The following is a 19,168-nucleotide window of genomic DNA, read 5'->3' on the forward strand; positions in this document are numbered from 1 at the left end:
CCTTTGGCCAGCCTGTCAACACGTTCGTTCCCCAGGATGCCAACGTGACCTGGCGTCCAAACAAATACCACCGAACGACCAGAACAGGTAATGCCGGAAACAGACTTCTGAACAGAGGACACCAGAGGAGAGGAGGTATAGCAGCAGTCTATGGCCTGGAGGCTGCTCACGGAGTCACTGCAGATGACGATGGACATACCTGAGCATGAATGCATATGCGCAAGAGCGCGCAAAATGGCCACCGGCTCTGCAGTAAAAATACTGCAGCCAGCCGGCAAGGAGCGCTGTTCAACATGGGCAGCGTGAGCAAAAGCGTAGGCAGTGCGACCATCAACCAGGGAACCATCAGTGTAGACAGTCTCACAGTCCGAAAATGAGGCGACGAGCGCAAGAAAACGGCGACGGAGGGCCACAGGCGGAACCGAGTCCTTGAGTCCCTGTGCCAAGTCCAGACAGACGGACGGCCGGGGCAAACACCAGGGAGGCGTAGGTGCACGGACTCCGAAGGGAGGCAGAAGAGGGAATGACCCCAGTTCCGACAGCAGGGACTGGACGTGGACAGCTATGGAAAGCCCAGACCTAGGTCGCTGTTCGGGCAGATGGAGGACCATGGCAGGGAAAAGCAGGTGACAACTGGGATGGCCCAGCGAGCAATGCACGTCGGCGAGCAATCGATGGCGGCGAATCCGCAGTGGGGGAACCCCGGCCTCCACCAGTAGACTATCCATGGGGCTCGTACGGAAAGCACCAGTTGCAAGCCAAACCCCACAGTGGTGTATGGGGTCTAACGACGTCAACACTGAGGGTGATGCAGACCCATAGGCCAGGCTCCCATAATCAAGCCTGGACTGCACAAGGGCTCTGTACAATTACAACAGTGTGCAGCGATCTGCACCCCAAGATGTGTGGCTCAGGCAGCAGAGGGCGTTAAGGTGCCGCCAGCACTTTTGCTTCAGCTGAGTAATATGAGGAACCCATGTGAGCCGGGCATCAAAGACGAGTCCTAAGAAGCAGCATGTGTCCACCACTTCAAGCAGCTGGCCGTCGAGGTAAAGTTCAGGATGAGGGTGGACCATCCGACGCCTGCAGAAGTGCTTAACTCGAGTCTTGGCTGCAAAGAACTGAAAACCATGAGTCAGAGCCCATGATGCTGCCTTGCGAACGGCTACTTGCAGCCTGCGTTCGGCGACTCCCGTAGTCGTGGAGCTAAATGAGATGCAGAAGTCGTCAGCATACAAAGAAGGATACACCGACGACCCCACGGCTGCAGCCCGACCATTAATGGCCACTAGAAATAAGGAGACGCATAACACCGAGCCCTGCGGGACCCCATTTTCCTGTGTATAAGAGACACTAGAGGAGGAACTGACTTGCACCGGGAAAGAGCGGTGCAATAGAAAGGTTTGAAGAAAAGCCGGGAGCTGACAACAAAGACCCCACTCATGCAACGTAGCAAGGATGTGATGCCTCCATGTGGTGTCATACGCCTTCCGCAGATCAAAAAATACAGCAACGAGATGCTGACGTCAGGCAAAGGCCGTACGGATAGCAGATTCCAGCTGCACCAAATCGTCTGCAGCAGACCGGCCCCGACGGAAGTCATCCTGGGATGGAGCGAGGAGACTGCGCAACTCTAGGACCCAACACAACAGCCGCCCCACCATACGTTCAGGCAATTTGCACAAAACGTTGGTGAGGGTAATGGGACGATAGCTGTCCACCGCCAGTGGGTCCGCACTGGGCTTCAAGATGGGGACAATAAGACCCTCTCGCCATTGTGACGGGAACACGCCCTCACTCCAAATGCGGTTAAAGATGGTGAGGATGTGTCTCTGGCAGTCCCTGGAGAGATGCTTCAGCATCTGCGTGGCGATGGAGTCTGGTCCTGGTGCTGTATCAGGGCAATCGGTGAGGGCAGCGAGGAATTCCCTCTCACTGAAAGGAGCATTGTATTTTTCAGAACGACGCGTGTGGAATGATAACGGCGTCTGTTCGGCTCGCTCCTTTAGAGAGTGAAAGGCGGGGGAGAAGTTGCAGTTGCAGAGCTCTTAGCAAAGTGCGCAGCAAGGTGTTCAGCAATGGCGGGAGCGTCCGTGCAGACAGCGCCGTCCAAGGAGATCCCAGGGACACCCATAGGGGTCTGGTATCCATAAATCCGCCGGATCCGGGACCACACGAGCGAGGGGGAGACATGGGAGCCCATGGATGAGACATACCTCGCCCAGCACTCCTGCTTACGCCATGCAATAAGACGACGGGCCAAGGGACGGAGCCTCTTAAAGGCGATGAGGGTCTCTAGAGATGGGTGCCGCCTATGATGCTGGAGGGCCCGCCTACGGTCGTGAATAGCCTCAGCAATCTCCGGCGACCATCAGGGTACAGCCCTCGTCCGAGGGAGTCCAGAAGAGCGGGGGATGGCAGCCTATGCCGCCGAAATGATTGACGTGGTGAAGACACAGACCACCTCGTCAATGTCACCCTGTGGGGGAGACTCAATGGTTGCAGCGGAAGTAAAAGCCGGCTACTCAGCCCTGTGGAGAGCCCAGCGGGGCAGGCAGCCAGAAGAATGACACTGGGGCAGTGACAAATAGATGGGAAAATGGTCACTACCACAAAGGTCAGGATGCACTCTCCAGTGGAGGGATGGGACAACTCCGGGGCTGCAAAGAGAGAGATCGATGGGCCAGAACGAGCCATGGGCCACACAGAAATGCGTGGGAGCACCGGTGTTCAAGAGGCTAAGGTCGAGCTGAGCCAACAAATTCTCCATGGCACGACCACGGTCGTAGGAGACAGTCCCACCCCATAGAGGGTTGTGGTCATTGAAATCGCCCAGTAACAAGAAAGGTGGCGGCAATTGGGCCAGCAGCGCAGCCAGCTCACGCTGCGCGATATCACCATCCGGTGGAAGGTAAAGACTGCAGATGGTAATAGCCTGTGGCATCCACACCCAAACAGCGACAGCCGCTAAAGCCGTTTGTAGAGGGACAGACTCGCTGTGAAGAGAGTTACGGACATAGATGCAGACGCCACCCGACACCCTTGCATAAGCTGCTCAGTTCTTATAATAACCCCGATAGCCATGGAGGGCGGGGGTTCGCATTGCTGGAAACCAAGTTTCCTTCAGAGCAATGCAGAGAAAAGGATGAAGGCTGATAAGTTGTCGGAGCTCAGCTAGATGGTGGAAGAAACCGCCGCAGTTCCACTGGAGGATGTTATTGGCCATGTCTGAGAGAGGCGTGACGGGACGTGGAAGGCAGATTACGCCGCTGGGTCACCTGCTGTCTCCAATTGAGCACCGGTGCTAGCGCTATCCATGGCGTCCGAGGGACCGGCGAGATAGAGGTCCTCAGCGGACGCTAGAATCTCCACCTCGTCCTCAGATGCAGAGCTTGTTGGAAGCAGTGGGACGGGTGCCACCGCAATGTCGGTATTCTTGGGGACTTTATTCTGCTTCTGTTTCTGTTTCTCGTGTTGTGCCTTCGGTAGTTCAGGCTTGGAGGGCTTCACAGGGTCAGTCTCAGGGACGGATGACGACCATGAGGCCCTACGACCAGGGACTGGTGGTTGTTTGAGCCACTTGTGGGGGGTCTGCTGTGCCGCTGGTCGGAAATTGCCAAGGGAGGTCCCCAAGGGACCCCTTCCTTGCGAGTGTAGCCGAAGAAGTCTTACGCTTCTCCGGCTGGGAAGGGGGAACTGATGTCCCCGATTGTTGGGGGGGGGGGGGGTCTTGCTCCTGAAGTAGATGGAGCAGGAGCTACAGGTTGTGAAGTGCCCCCCACAAGCAAGGGGGCCGGCGGATGCTGACCGATCTTAGAGCCGAGTCGTGATGATGGAAGAACCGTCGTGGCAGCAGCGGCGTAAGTTGACGTCATTGCCACAGGATGGAGCCGCTCATATTTCCGCCTAGCCTCGGGCTATGTCATGCGGTCAAGGGTCTTATATTCCATTATCATCCTTTCTTTCTGGAATATCCTACAGTCCGGCGAGCAGGGGGAATGCTGTTCTCCGCAGTTAACACAGATAGGAGGTGGCGCACATGGAGTATCGGGATGCGAAGGACGTCCACAATCCCGACACATGATGCCCTAAGTACAGCGAGACGACATGTGCCTGAACTTCCAGCATTTAAAACACCGCATCGGAGGAGGGATATATGGCTTCACATCACAACAGTAAAGCATCACCTTGACCTTTTCGGGTAAAACATCACCTTCGAAGGGCAAGATGAAGGCACCGGTGGCTACCTGATTATCCCTCGGACCCCGATGGACGCGCCGGACGAAGTGAACACCTCGTCGTTCTAGGTTGGCACGTAGTTCATTGTCGGACTGCAGAAGAAGATCCCTGTGGAATATAATACCCTGGACCATGTTGAGACTCTTATGCGGCGTGATGCTAACGGAAACATCCCCCAACTTGTCACAATTGAGCAACCTCCGTGACTGGGCAGAGGATGCCGTTTTGATGAGTACTGAACCAGAGCGCATTTTGAACAAGCCCTTCACCTCCCCGAACTTGTCCTCTAAGTGCTCCACAAAAAACTGGGGCTTGGTTGACATAAACGATTCCCCATCAACTCGCGTACACACAAGGAACCGGGGTGAATATTTTCCACTGCCTTCTTTTGCCATACGTTCCTCCCATGGAGTGGCCAGGGAGGGAAATGATCGTGGTTCGTATTTCTTGCCGTTGAGGGTAGACCTCGATCGCTTAGAGACTGCTGGTGGAGGCCCACCAGCGAGAGATGATGTACCACGCTTCATTGCGGGTCATCCGCCCTGATGCCACCCACTCCGACCAGGGGCTCTCCCCACGGGCGCCACCCAGCCACAGCAAAGACCACCTGTCAGGACGGCCTTTGCCGGGAGTCCCGATGCCCCAGAGGGATAGGCATCTACTCCTCGGCATACGTGGGGAGGTAGCAGCTCAGGCATCAGCAGTTGGATCCCTGTGTAGTCAGGGGGCTACCACTAAGAGGGTACATGACGTCCCCACCGCAACGGACTGGCTACCGTGCTGGATGTTGGGTGTCGAATATCCGTATGTGTCAGGAGGGCAAAGATGGAAGTTCATAATGGAGGGCATGTATGCTGGCCGAAACATACAGCAGCTGATGTGGCTGGAAGCACAGTGTAAGGCCAACTCCATGACCATATCGGTTATGCTAGATCTTAGGGCAAGAGGGATATATAATACACCACGTAAGGCGTCCTTCCCCAAATGGTATGCACTAACAGAAAATTTTGAAAGTAGGGGTCAAACCCCATAGGAGACCATCACATTAAGGCCAAAACGTTTGAGACTCCTTTTAGTCGCCTCTTACGACAGGCAGGAATACTGCGGGCCTATTCTTACCCCCGGACCCACAGAGGGAGATAGCGCAGAACATCGATTTGTTTCTGAGCAAGTGCGTGATGTTTGGGCGGTCATTCGACAGTTGTTGGCAAGCATAACGAGAACGTCCCCAGCAAACATAACGCCAGCTGACTTCCTCATTCCAGAGGTTGTCCTTTACCTTCAGACCAAAGGACATGCAGTTAACTGGCTCAAAGGTCACACAGGTTGCTGCCTTTTCAATGTGGACGAAAAAAGTTAAGAACACTTTCTTACGTACTTACTGATACAGCACCAAAGACTGCGGAGTACACAAATTTATAAGGATAATTTTGCTAACTTTTTAAGTAAAGCGATTGTTGCACAACCACTACAGGACGGAATCATCATGTAAAATGAACGTTACCTTATCCACTTGGACTGCCGAGACACAGAGAGATAACATTCATCTACTTCTGACTTGGTGGATTAAACCTTTATTTCGGAAGCAAGAAGTGAAGCCCAGAGAAGACAGTGAGGAGAAGAATAATTAAAAAGTACGTCACGTCGATGTCTCTACAAGATAAGATATTATGAAAACGTCTGTGGAGAGCTTTTTAAAAAATTCATTGGCAGATGCCACGCTAAGGAACGCGGTTCGTAGATACTCGATTGTCACCGAAGATACGATGGGAGAGAAACAACGATACAAGTCTCTTACTTTTATTTTTATTTTATTCATTAATTAATTTCTTCTTTTCTGTGGAGCAAGAAGCAATTATGAGCTACAAAGCGCACGGTCTTAATGGCTCTCATGAATACATATGAACTATTCATTATATTCGTTTACACTGCTAAGAGATGTAAATGTGCATGTAAGGAAACGTTTCTGTTATTTTGTTCCTGGCGGATGAGTCACGCCGAAGCAGTTTTTCGTTATGAAGAAGAGGTAGGGCGATGTGGTGACAGTTCAGGAGACAGGCATTGTGGCCAGGCCTCAGACTGCTTGACCCCTGCCCGCTTTGCCTCCGCCTGCCTGTTACCACAGAGCATCTGCATAAAAAAAAGCCTAGGATACCTGGCTTTCTAGTAAAAAACACATGAACATAATAATAGAAAGAAAAAATGGATAAGGCATCGGTCTCCTAAACCGGTGATTGTAGGTTCGTGTCCCACCAGAGGTACACAAAACAAAGTGGCTAGGATACCTGGCTTTAACCCAGGAGGCCTGGGGAAAAAAAATGGATAAGGCGTCGGACTTCCGATCCGAAGATTGCAGGTTCAAATCATGTCACAAAAGAGAAAAAAAAAGAAAGTGGTTAAGGTGTCTGACTTGACACTGACCGTTTCCCTCTGGGAGCGTAGGGTCGAGTCCTGCCGACTGCGAACATTTTCTCGCTCTCAAAAGATGGACGTTCAGCTGCATCCTAGCCGTTACTTCATTACCAAACAAGTGGGTCGCCATCGGCTCCAGAGTGCAGCGCTACAGTAAAAAAAAAAGAAAAAAAAAGCGCTGCTCTCTATTGGATCTTCTCTATCTCTTCTTTCAACCCTATCTGGTACGGATCCCACACCGGTGAGCAGTATTCAAGCAGCGGGCGAACAAGTGTTTGGAAGACGCTGATATCCGGCAGAAAACCCGATTTCCACGAGATGTCATCAAATCGCCGGGAAAGTCTAAGAAATTACATCACAAGACACTACGGCGAGGAAATGTGCTGCAATATGAAGAAACTAGACAAGCTGCAACAACGCAAAGAGAGGATGGTGGGCTCACTCAACTTCCTCCTCAGAGATGGAGATGTGGTGCCTGTATTTGCCAAAATCAAACATCATATTACGTCTAGGGCGGCCAACAGGATCAAGCACCGAGCCACCATCGCTCTGGTGAGAGGAAGAGTCCGTGACATACGCCATAAACTTGATGTCACGTCCAGGGAGCTGTTACATCTACACCTGTACATGGCTGCCAAACTAGCGCTAGAGGATTGGGACAGAACTGATGGAGTGTCTTGGTCACTAGCAGCATGCATTAAGAACAATGCTACAGCCCGACAATTGGCAAAATTTGAACGCCTGAACAGCAGAGTGCAACAAAATCATGACACTCGCAAGGTTGTAAATTTGAGTGACAGAACACTGGATGAAGCCACCCTGAAGGTTCTTGGCAGGGGCCTAAATTTCGCTGTCACTCCTAGAGATCTACCGGTAGCCAATTTCATCAGCTCTGTGGTACAAGTCGTCAACACACTACCCTCAAGTACGGCTGAAGAGATTCGGAGAGAGATGTGCAGAGCCCTTACCAGAGCCAGGTCGCCTAAGTCTAACATCTCAAGAGACGAGAGGATGGCCCTCAGGAGATTACGAGAGGATGACGACATAGTGGTATTACCAGCAGACAAAGAACTCCACAGTCATACTGCAGAAAGGTGACTATGACCTGAAGATCCGACGACTTCTGGAGGACCCAGCTTACAAACCACTAGACCAGGATCCAACTGACAGGGTGGACAGAAAAACCAAGTCTCTGCTGAAGAAAACTGGCTGGCCTGAGAAAGTTATCAAACAACTGAAATCCAAGGCACCAGTATCACCCAGACTCTATGGACTACCTAAAATCCACGAAGAGGGTGTACCACTGTGACCCATTATGAGCAATATTGGGGCAGCCACCTACCCAGCTGCATCTCAAGAAAATGTTGGCACCATATGTGGGGAAGGGTGCACACCACATCCGCAACTCACAGGACTTTGTGGAACGTATTAAAAACATACGTTTCTGAGATGCAGACTTAATGGTCAGTTTTGACGTGGTGTCCCTGTTCACCAGAGTGCCCCTTAAGGACACGCTTGACTTAATCAGTGAGAAGTTTGATGGAGCTGTGCTGGATCTGTTTAAGCATACTCTAACATCGACTTACTTCCTATGTGGAGGTCAATTCTATGAACAGACTGAAGGGGTGGCGATGGGTAGTCCCTTGTCACCAGTAGTGGCCAACCTGTATATGGAGAAGTTCGAGGACGAGGCTCTTACAACTGCCACTTACCAGCCAACATGCTTCCTGAGATACGTTGATTACACATTTGTCATTTGGCCCCACGGTCGCGAAAAACTGGAAGACTTCCTGGACCACCTGAACTCAAGGCATCCAAACATTAAATTCACCATGGAGCTAGAAAAGGACGGTCAGTTTCCGTTTCTGGATGTCCTGGTGAAGAAGAAGGCGAATGGCACCTTCAGCCACAGTGTGTACCGAAAGCCAACACTCACAGACTTATACCTACAGGCAGACAGCTGCCACCACCCAGCACAGAAGACTGGGGTGCTTAGAACACTCGTGCACCGAGCCAAGACACTGTCTGACTGACAACCTGGCAGGGGAACTTGAACATCTTCAAAAAGTGTTTGCGAACAACGGTTTCTCATCCTGGGACATCCGCAGAGCTCTACATCCCGCCAGACATCAGGATACACCGGAGAACGAGCAAGAAGAAGAAATCAAGAAGCTGGCATTTTTACCATATGCCGGGCCTGTTTCTGCCAAGATCAGCAGAATACTAATGAAACATAACATCAAGAGTGTCTTCTGCCCACCTAGCAACATCAGGGCTTTACTTGGAACAGTCAAAGATGACCTGGGCTTAAGGAAGCCTGACATTTACAATATTCCTTGTGAATGCGGTATGTCCTACATTGGCCGAACGACTAGAACGGCGGAAATCAGATGTAAGAAACACCAGCGACATACCAGGCTAAGGCAGGCCACAAAATCAGCAATAGCAGAACACTGCCTAGAGTTGGAACATTCCATAGATTATGAGAACACGAAGGTCATGGTCCAGACCCCCAGGTTCTGGGATAGTGTCATCACTGAATCTATAGAGATGAAGATGGCACAAAACCTGATTAACCGCGAAGCAGGATATCAGCTAAGCACTGCATGGAACCCGGCATTTGAACTGCTGAAGCAATACCGGAGAAAATATGTTTCCAACACCAACAACGAGCCTCAGACATCCGCACACTGCGGATACGAACCAAGAAGGGAACACCAGGAGGCCACGACCGCAGTTGGAGGCGGCCGGAGTGGGCGCGGACGGAATAGGGAACACCTAGAGCGGCAGGATAGCGCGACTCGCGGGCGCGGACCACCAGGCACCGGGTACCGGGCAGGCATAAATATGCGACCCGGTCCAGCAAGCAGCCAGCCTCAGGGAACACCTGATGAAGACGTCAAGTAATGACGTCGAAATATCGTGTTTGGAAGACGCTGATATCCGGCAGAAAACCCGATTTCCACGAGATGTCATCAAATCGCAGGGAAAGTCAAAGAAATTTCAAGTGTGCTGTAACCTACTTCCTTTGTTTTCGGACTGCATTTCCTTAGGATCCTTCCAATGAATCTGCTTTACTGATGATTAATTTTATATGGTCATTCCATTTTAAATCACTTCTAATGCCTACTCGCAGATAATTCATGGAATTAACTGCTTCCAGTTGTTGACCTGCTATATTGTAGCTAAATCATAAAGAATCTTTCTTTCTATGTATTCGCAGTACATTACATTTGTCTACATTGAGATTGAATTGCCATTCCCTGCACCATGCGTCAATTCGTTGCAGATATTCCTGCACTTCAGTACAATTTTCCATTGTTACAACCTCTCGATATACTACAGCATCATCCGCAAAAAGCCTCAGTGAACATCCGATGTTATCAACGAGGTCGTTTGTATATATTGTGAATAGCAACGGTCCTACGACACTCCCCTGCGGCACACCTGAAACCACTCTTACTTCGGAAGGTCTCTCTCCATTGAGAATGACATGCTGCGTTCAGTGATCTAGGAACTCTTCAATTCAATCACACAATTGGTCTGGTAGTCCATAAGCTCTTGATTTGTTCATTAAAGGACTGTGGGGAACTGTATCAAACGCCTTGTGGAAGTCAAGAAACACGGCATGTACCTGGGAACCCGTGTCTATGGCCCTCTGAGTCTCGTGGACGAACAGCGCAAGCTGGGTTTCAAACGGTCGTCTTTTTCGAAGCCCATGCTGATTCCTACAGAGCAGATTTCTTGTCTCCGGAAAAATCATTATACTCGAGCATAATGTGTGTTCCAAAATTCTACGCCGGCCTGTGTGGCCGAGCGGTTCTAGGCGCTTCAGTCTGGAACCGTGCGACTGCTAAGGTCGCAGGTTCGAATCCTGCCTCGGGCATGGATGTGTGTGATGTCCTTAGGTTAGTTAGGTTTAAGTAGTTCTAAGTTCTAGGGGACTGATGACCTCACATGTTAAGTCCCGTAGTGCTCAGAGCCGTTTGAACGAAAATTCTACAACTGATCGACGTTAGAGATATAGGTCTATAGTTCTGCACTCTGTTCGACGTCCCTTCTTGAAAACGGGGATAACCTGTGCCCTTTTCCAATCTTTTGGAACGCTACGCTCTTCTAGAGACCTACGGTACACCGCTGCAAGAAGGGGGGCAAGTTCCTTCGCGTACTCTGTGTAAAATCGAACTGGTATCGTATCAGATCCAGCGGCCTTTCCTCTTTTGAGCGATTTTAATTGTTTTTCTATCCCTCTGTCATCTATTTCGATATCTACCATTTTGTCATCTGTGCGACAACCTAGAGAAGGAACTACAGTGCAGTCTTCCTCTGTGAAATAGCTTTGGAAAAAGACAATTAGTATTTCGGTCTTTAGTCTGTCATCCACTGATTCAGTACCATTTTGGTCACAGAGTATCTGGACATTTTGTTTTGATCCACCTTTGACATAAGACCAAAGTTTCTTAGGATTTTCTGCCAAGTCAGTACATAGAACTTTACTTTCGAATTCATTGAACGCCTCTCGCATAACCCTCCTCACACTACATTTCGCTTCGCGTTATTTTTGTTTGTCTCCAAGGCCTTGGCTATGTTTGTTTGCTGTGAAGTTCCCTTTGCTTCCGTAGCAGTTTTCTAACTCGGTTGTTGTACCACGGTGGCTCTTTTCCATCTCTTACGATCTGGCTTGGCACATACTCATCTAACGCATAATGTACGATGGTTTTGAACTTTGTCCCCTGATCCTCAACACTTTTGTGTTGAGCCATCAGGTACTCTGAAATCTGTTTTTTGTCACTTTCGCTAAACAGAAAAATCTTCCTACCTTTTTAAATATTTCTATTTACGGCTGAAATCACCGATGCTGTAACCGCTTTATGATCGCTGATTCCCTGTTCTGCGTTAACTGTTTCAAATAGTTCGGGTCTGTTTGTCAACAGCAGGCCTAGTATGTTATCGCCTCGAGTCGGTTCTCTCTTTAACTGCTCGAGGTAGTTTTCAGGTAATGCACTTAAAAAAATTTCACTGGATTCTTTGTTCCTGCCACCTGTTACAAACGTTTGAGTCTCGCAGTCTATATCTGGTAACTATAAAATTTTCCTTCAGGTGTTCTGCCACAACAGCTACTGAGCCAGGGGGCCTATAGAGACATCTAATTACCATGTTTGAGCCTGGTTTAACCGTGACCTTCACCAAAATTATTTCACATTTCAGGTCTCCTTCAATTTCCTTCGATACTATTACACTTTTTATCACTATAAAAACGCCTCCCCCTTCACTGCCCAGTCTGTCTTTGCCATATACATTCCAATCTGAGTTTAGAATTTCATTACTGTTTACATCTGGCTTCAGCCAACTTTCCGTCCCTAGTACTATGTGGACATTGTGACCGTTTATTAATGGGAGCAGTTCTGGGACCTTTCTATAGACGCTCCTACGGTTTGCTATTACCACATTAATATTGTCATTCCCTGTTGCGTTTTGGCTACTGCTACCTTGTTGCGTCTCAGGGGGCGTCTTATCGGGCGTAGGGAGGGAATTCTCTAACCTAAAAAAACCCACATGTGCACTCCACACGTACTCCGCTACTCTTGTGACTGCTTCCTGCGTGTGATGCACGCCTGACCAATTCAGGGGGCCCTACATTTCTCCACCCGATAGTGGAGGTCGAGAAACTTGCAGCCCAGATCTCCGCAGAATCGTCTGAGCCTCTGGTTTAAGCCTTTCACTCGGTTCCAAGGAAACGACAATAAAAATAGTTATCTCTGTTTTCACACCGCGAGCGAGGCTTTCCGCCTTCACCAACTCCGCCAACCGTCTGTATGAACTGAGGATGACCTCTGAACCCAGACGGCAGTAGTCATTGGTGCCGACATGAGCAGCAATTTGCAGTCGGGTGCATCCAGTGTTCACTATCGCCGCCGGCAGGGCCTTCTCCACATCTCTGATGATACCCTCCGGCAAGCAGACAGAGTGAACACTGGCCTTCTTCCCCGACCTTCCCTCTATTTCCCTACGGGGCTACGTCACCCGCCTAACATAGGAGCTCCCAATCCCAGGTGCCCCCTTCATTTTTCAGTAACTCGGAAAAAAAAGGCGATTGTCGGTTTGAGTTGCACATACATGTTTGTGATGCACTCCGCACGCCATAGCGAAGGCTTTGGAACAACATTTCAAGGGGGGGATGGCAGCCCAGGGTCTTACAGGTCATCGTCCTCCCGCTATGAGGTCGAACTACGAAATCCGCTTGCTTGTAGGAAGAATCTTGTACGCTGAATTTTATAGAATATGGTGATAGGCAAAAGTTTTCATGTACTGCTGCATGGAGAAACAAAAATTGGAGGAGCTGGGATTTGAACCCAGGACTTTCTGCATGCGAAGCAGACACTCTACCACTGAGTTACACCAAGCCAGAGCAACTACATCTGGGACGTGGATCCTACTGTCATTATTTCGTATGTTTGAACGGTACAGTGAGTGCACTTGGGATAAGTGTATGCGCAATCAAGCGAGGTACGCACGGCGTTTAGTTTGGTGGACCGAATTCGTAAACCCACAATTAAAGAAATGTGTGATCCAATATGCCCGGGACATAGCATACTGGAGGAAGCACACATTAGAGTTTTACTTCTCATGCTTGTGCCAGTTTTTTAGTGATCCCGCTCGGATCATCAGCCAAAACCTTCGAATAAAACGTATTAAAGCCAAAATTACAACTTTGGTGCGACGGTCACTGGACGGTCCTAAAGTAAGAGCGCGGACTGGGACTGATATTATGCAGGGAAAGCTTTCTATCTTCCATATTGTCAGGGAAGCTAAACGTAGAAGGCAGAAGCTACTCCAAAATCTTCAACACGACCGAGGTCAGGAGTACAACACGCAGAATGACATCAGATATCGTGTGTTGTAACATACTATACGAATCTTTATGCGGAGCCGGAAATCGACTCACCAATGGAAGAAGTCTCCCATTACCATGACAGTTACTGCTGATGACAATGTTGACCTTCTGGCAAATATCACGAATGAAGAACTCAAGGTTGACACAATAGGCTCATACCGCCACAAATCAGCAGGATTAGACGGTCTCCTCGTAGAATTTTACACACGCTTCTGGGCCCTTATTGATGAATTAACAACTATGTATAATGAATTTCTGCAAGGTGACCACTTTGCAATAGAATTCACTGAAGGCTTGGTCGTCTTGATTCCCGAGAAAGTGCACAGCCGCTCTTTGCACGATTTTCGACCCATTACATTGTTAAACGCTGATTTTAAAATCTTTGACTCGTTTATTAAATCATAGGCTGAAACCCATTCTCACGAAAATTATTGGGCCATACCAGACGAGCGCCGGCACAGGTCGATCCATGACGAATGTTTTATGTGCCTACAGGGACGTCTCACATTTAACTTGGATCTGTAAATGCCAACTTGGGATTATGGTTTTAGATTTCGGAAAGGCCTTTGGTAGGATTAGCCCCAAGTTTTTAACAAACGTCATGCACAAAATTGGGTTTAGTCATCAGTTCCTTTAGCTTTACAAAAATGCATCATTGGAACAACGTCTAGAATAAAGGTTAATGGTCAGCTCACCACTCGTGTGCCCATAAACCAATCTGTTCGCCACGGCTGCCCTCTCTCGATGTCGTCGTTTGCCATCGCGGTTGAGCCGCTAACGTTTAATCTGCATGCACAACTCGCCGGCCCCACGGTCAAAACTGTTTGCTATGCTTATGCTGATGACATCAGCGTCATTGTTCATACGACAGATGATATTGAAACGGTGCGCCTCCTGACCACAATGTACACGCATTCCTCCGATGCGTTGATAATTGACCACAAATCTAAAATTCTTCCTCTCGGACCACTTGATGAACGCATGGTATCATCTTGGTTGCAACGCGTTGACAAGTTTAAGCAACTAGGAATGACTTTGCTGCCGGACCCGCGCGAGATGTCCAAGACGAACTGGCAACTTATACTCAACACAGTTCGAGCAACACTCCAGGAACATAAGACTAGATCTCTCAACCGTTTCCAACGAGCGCAGTTTATAAATGAGTTTGTTCTTAGTAGAATCTATCATAGCGCCGCCGTGTTACCAATACCCGATGTCATCGCTCAGAAGCTGCTTGTTGCCATCTATTGGTTTGTCTGGCGAGGCAATATCTTCAAAACTCAACTTCACACGTTAACACTGGCTCGCCACGCAGGCGGGTTAGTTATCAACAATGTACGCCCACTGTGTCTTGCGGTGTTCTTCAATAGAACGTCAAAAATACTTAGCTGCAATCACACTGGAATATCGAAGAGTCTCTTTACCTCCTTACTACCTCAGGATGTGAGACCGCCAATCCATGCTGGGCGCATCAATGAACAGTTGGGTACGTCCGCGTCTATTACACTTAAATCAGCTACCTGCCCCAGTCGCCTCAACATTTTAATACTTTTACCCTTTACACTGAACTGACGAAGCGACAACGAAGTCCGATCGAAAAGAAACAGCCGGAAAAAACGTGGCAACATATATGGGCGAACATCAATAACCCAGTTATTACGTTGGACATAGCGTCTGTATGGGATGACATTGTAAATGAAAAGGCCATCACAGGCGAAACGCTGCATAAAATTAAACTACGTCCTACACCATACTGTAACCAGTGTCATCTTATAGACACCCTTGCTCACACCGTCGTTTGCAGAGAACGTCATCGGGAACTGGACGAGGAAAAAGCAATCTATTATTAATAGGACGCCGGGGAATGCGATCACTGTGGAAGATGTGTTACATCCGGACTGGCGATTGTCCGCCGCCGCGAAGGACAATAGTAAAATGGTTCAAATGGCTCTGAGCACTATGGGACTCAACATCTTAGGTCATAAGTCCCCTAGAACTTGGAACTACTTAAACCTAACTAACCTAAGGACATCACACACACCCATGCCCGAGGCAGGATTCAAACCTGCGACCGTAGCAGCCTCGCGGTTCCGGACTGCAGCGCCAGAACCGTACGGCCACCGCGGCCGGCACAATAGTCACGCCTGGCTCTTCGGACAATTAGTGTACTACATTGTTACCCAACATCATGCAGATCTCAACGTTTTCATTTTGTATATTCAGGAACAACACCATCATTTGACAAAACATCCTAAGTATAAACAGTTGTTCCAAAACTTTCTTATCTGCACTGTACCTCCAAGCTGAAAGGCGTTCCACAGTGGACTACTTCATGTCTGGAAATACAACTTACACTTAGTTGAGAAGCGCTGGTGCGACAAAGCCACATGCAATCACGCCAGTCAAGGAAACAAAATACTTAAAGAAGAAATGTTATATTATTTATAGGAGCAGTCTTTTCTTTGCTTTTAATTTCTTTGTTCTATTGATGGTTATATACTGATACGACGCAAACTGCGTATTCAGTAGGTGAGAAGCTACCACCCAAGAAGACTCAAATTTCCTTTCTTTCTTCATGTTTATTTGTTGTCACTATGATTCATGTCCAACTTATAACTGCATATATCTATATTATAAAAAAACAAACAATTATAAACCAAGAAACAAAAAAAATGAACATAATTTTAAATAAAACCTGAACATTAGCAGTGGCAGAGCACTGGAAAGAAATAAAAGAAATAAATGAAAAGTGGCGTATTGGTTGGTTGAATCCTGGAAAAGGGGAGGGGGAAGGAGACATTGTGGCCAGGCCTCGGGTTTCGAAAAAAAGGAAAAAAAAAGAAAAAAATAAAGTCTTAGAACATTGGATTGCAGATCGTGGTGTCCCAGTTTCAATCCCGGGTGCCCACTTCATCTATCAATAACTCGAGGAAAAAAAAAAGACGATTGTCACTATGAGTTGCAAATACATATTTGTTATGTACTCCGCACGCCGTACCGAAGGCTTTGGAGCAACATTTCAATGGGGGGGATCGCAGCCCAGGGTCTCGCAGGTCATCGTCCTCCCGCTATGAGGTCTGTGGGGCGGCACGTGGGATAAATGTTGCTGTTGTATAAATGTTTGAATGTTGAAACACTTCACGGCCGATGCACCATATGTGGGGCGGCTGGTAGGAATTGAATGTGGTGGTTTAAAATTTTGTAGAACGTAGAAACACTTTCCGCCCGATTACACCATATGTGGGGCGGCTGGTGGAAATTTATGTTCTATAAATGTAGAATCGTAATGTAACTGCAGAAAAGATGCAATTCCCTGCCGTTTAACCATATGTGGGCTGCTGGTGAAATTATGTTGTTTAAAATGAATGTTCCTATTATTTATGCTGCTGCTTTGCTGTTCTCAACACTGGCTCTCTAACTACAATATTGGCAAACAGAAAGTGATTAGCAAAACGTGAAGCCCGTAATTAGAATTCCTAGTGCCCACCTCATCTGAGAAACACACTTATTGCTGCAGCTTATAGCTGTGAGGAATTAGGAGATTGTCTGGGATTCATAATCAAAAACGATTTTCTAAAATAGTTGAGTATATTCTGAAATCCACAGATGAAAAAAAAAAAAAAAAAAAAAAAAAAAAAAAAAAAAAAAAAAAAAAAAAAAAGAATCCACACAATCCGACTAACAGAGCAGTTCAGAGTCTAATGCGCTGATGCAACTATAACTGTCCAAATTAAATGTTTAAGTGAATGCCCGCCATAATTTGATGATAATGTTAATCAAACACCACGCTAAATAATGGTAGAATGTCTGTCCCGCGGCGGCTTGTGAAAATACGACATACGCAAACTGAAGATAGATAATTAAATCATCCCAGAATTAACACTTCACTCGAAAATGATTTCATGGTTTCGCGTATCCCGGGTAACTTAATACGGCATCCGAGGCAGTTTATAGCAATGATACCGACGCGACGCGACTCCCGACACAGATGGTGCGCTATTCGGCGTCTGGAGAGAACTGGGGCCTTTCTTCCTCTCGCAGCGTTCTTATATATAAAGCCGCGGTGCGGACGGCTAAGGGAACGCCAGATCAAATCGGCTCTCCCGACTAGCCGCTGGGCTAGTAATGCACCACATTAAGTTATTGAATAAATTATCGCTTCCTTTGCTGATGGCCGATGAAGCTCTCAATTTAAATGTGCATTCAACACAGAGGTAATTAATCATAATAAAAGTCTTACGTGGCTAAGTTAAATATTTTGGGCGAAAGAATTAATTTAATTACACTAAATGCAGTAGACGAGCTCTAAACCTGCCCTTTGGAGATAAGCTATCGCTATAGTTTTATAGTTATCGAGTTGAAACTTCTCACATCTTTATGATTATAGCGGATCTCCATTCTACTTAAATTTAAACGTCCTAGCCTTATTTATTAGCCTACTTAATCTATCTTGCTTCCTTAATTTTTAAGACAAAAACCAGAAAATCATGAATTTCTAATAAAATCTTAATTTGTGAGATCCAAAGTACTGTTTCTATTAAATTATTATGGAAAAGGAATCTAAATATAAATTTTTAAATCTCTAGCTCTTTTCTGTTGCACCAATGATTTTTACAGAAAAACGTCCAAATTTCGAAAATGGTTAAAGTTATTGAACTGACATTCAACACATGTTGCTTTAGTATTACTCCTGACATGCTAGAAACGTTTCAGGTTATTTACTTGATTTTTAAAGTTTGCGCAACATTTATGACGTCAGAGCTAGTTACAGCGGACTGGCTGGCACACAATGGAAAGACTGATGTGAATTTACTACGGCGTGAGTAGGCTGCTTCCCTACAGGTCGAACTGTACGAAATCCACTTGCTTGGGGGAAGAATCTTGTACACTGAATTTTATAGAGTATGGTGATAAGCAAAAGTTTTCATGTACTGCTGCACGGAGTAACAAAAATTGGAGGAGCTGGGATTTGAACCCAGGACTTTCTGCATGCGAAGCAGACACACTACCACTGAGTTACACCCCCGCCAGAGCAAGTACATCTGGGACGAGTGTCTCGTGGATCCTACTGTCATCATTTCTTAGGTTTGAACGGTACAGTAAGCGTTCGAGGAACCCATTCATGGTAAGGGCTAAGCAGCGTCGACTTCGTGACGCAACGGTAGCGCGTCTAACTCCAAATCAGAAGGTTGCGTGTTCAAATCACGTCGGGGTCACACTGAAATTTTCGTTTACGAAAGCCATAGGCGAGTATGTCAATTCAATCAGATACCAAACGATTACAGAGAACAGACGAACAGAACCTGCTTGGAAGAGGCTACTAGCACAATGTTCGCATTCAGATATTAAGGTGAAGGCGTTGACACGCACTTTCTCCAGGCGCAAAGCGTCTAGCATTTTTGTTATTTATATCGTTTAACGCTAATATCTAACAGAGATAATGATTACGCGATATTTTGCTCTATTAGACGTCCTTAGGAAGGCTGAGTATAATATTTTTCCTTACGTTACCGGAACACGAAGATTGTGAAATGGGGTATAGCTCAGTCCTACGTTCATCTTGAGACGCGACAGCAATCGGACGTCTATCCGATCCACCGTTTCCCTCGACTTGTGAATATT

The 19,168-nt window shown here is 47.5% G+C and overlaps 3 non-coding genes across 3 annotated transcripts; 1 reads left to right on the forward strand and 2 right to left on the reverse strand.

The window, feature by feature from the left end:
• Nucleotides 1-12,983: 12,983 nt before the first annotated feature.
• Trnaa-cgc lies at nt 12,984-13,057 on the reverse strand. Its single transcript has one exon. It is a non-coding gene; the product is annotated as a tRNA-Ala (tRNA).
• A 5,443-nt stretch (nt 13,058-18,500) lies between these two features.
• On the reverse strand, nt 18,501-18,572 carry Trnaa-cgc. Its single transcript has one exon. It is a non-coding gene; the product is annotated as a tRNA-Ala (tRNA).
• A 118-nt stretch (nt 18,573-18,690) lies between these two features.
• Nucleotides 18,691-18,762, forward strand: Trnaw-cca. Its single transcript has one exon. It is a non-coding gene; the product is annotated as a tRNA-Trp (tRNA).
• Nucleotides 18,763-19,168: the final 406 nt, after the last annotated feature.

The sequence above is a fragment of the Schistocerca americana genome, chromosome 3 (assembly GCF_021461395.2).
Source record: "Schistocerca americana isolate TAMUIC-IGC-003095 chromosome 3, iqSchAmer2.1, whole genome shotgun sequence".
Taxonomy (NCBI): domain Eukaryota; kingdom Metazoa; phylum Arthropoda; class Insecta; order Orthoptera; family Acrididae; genus Schistocerca; species Schistocerca americana.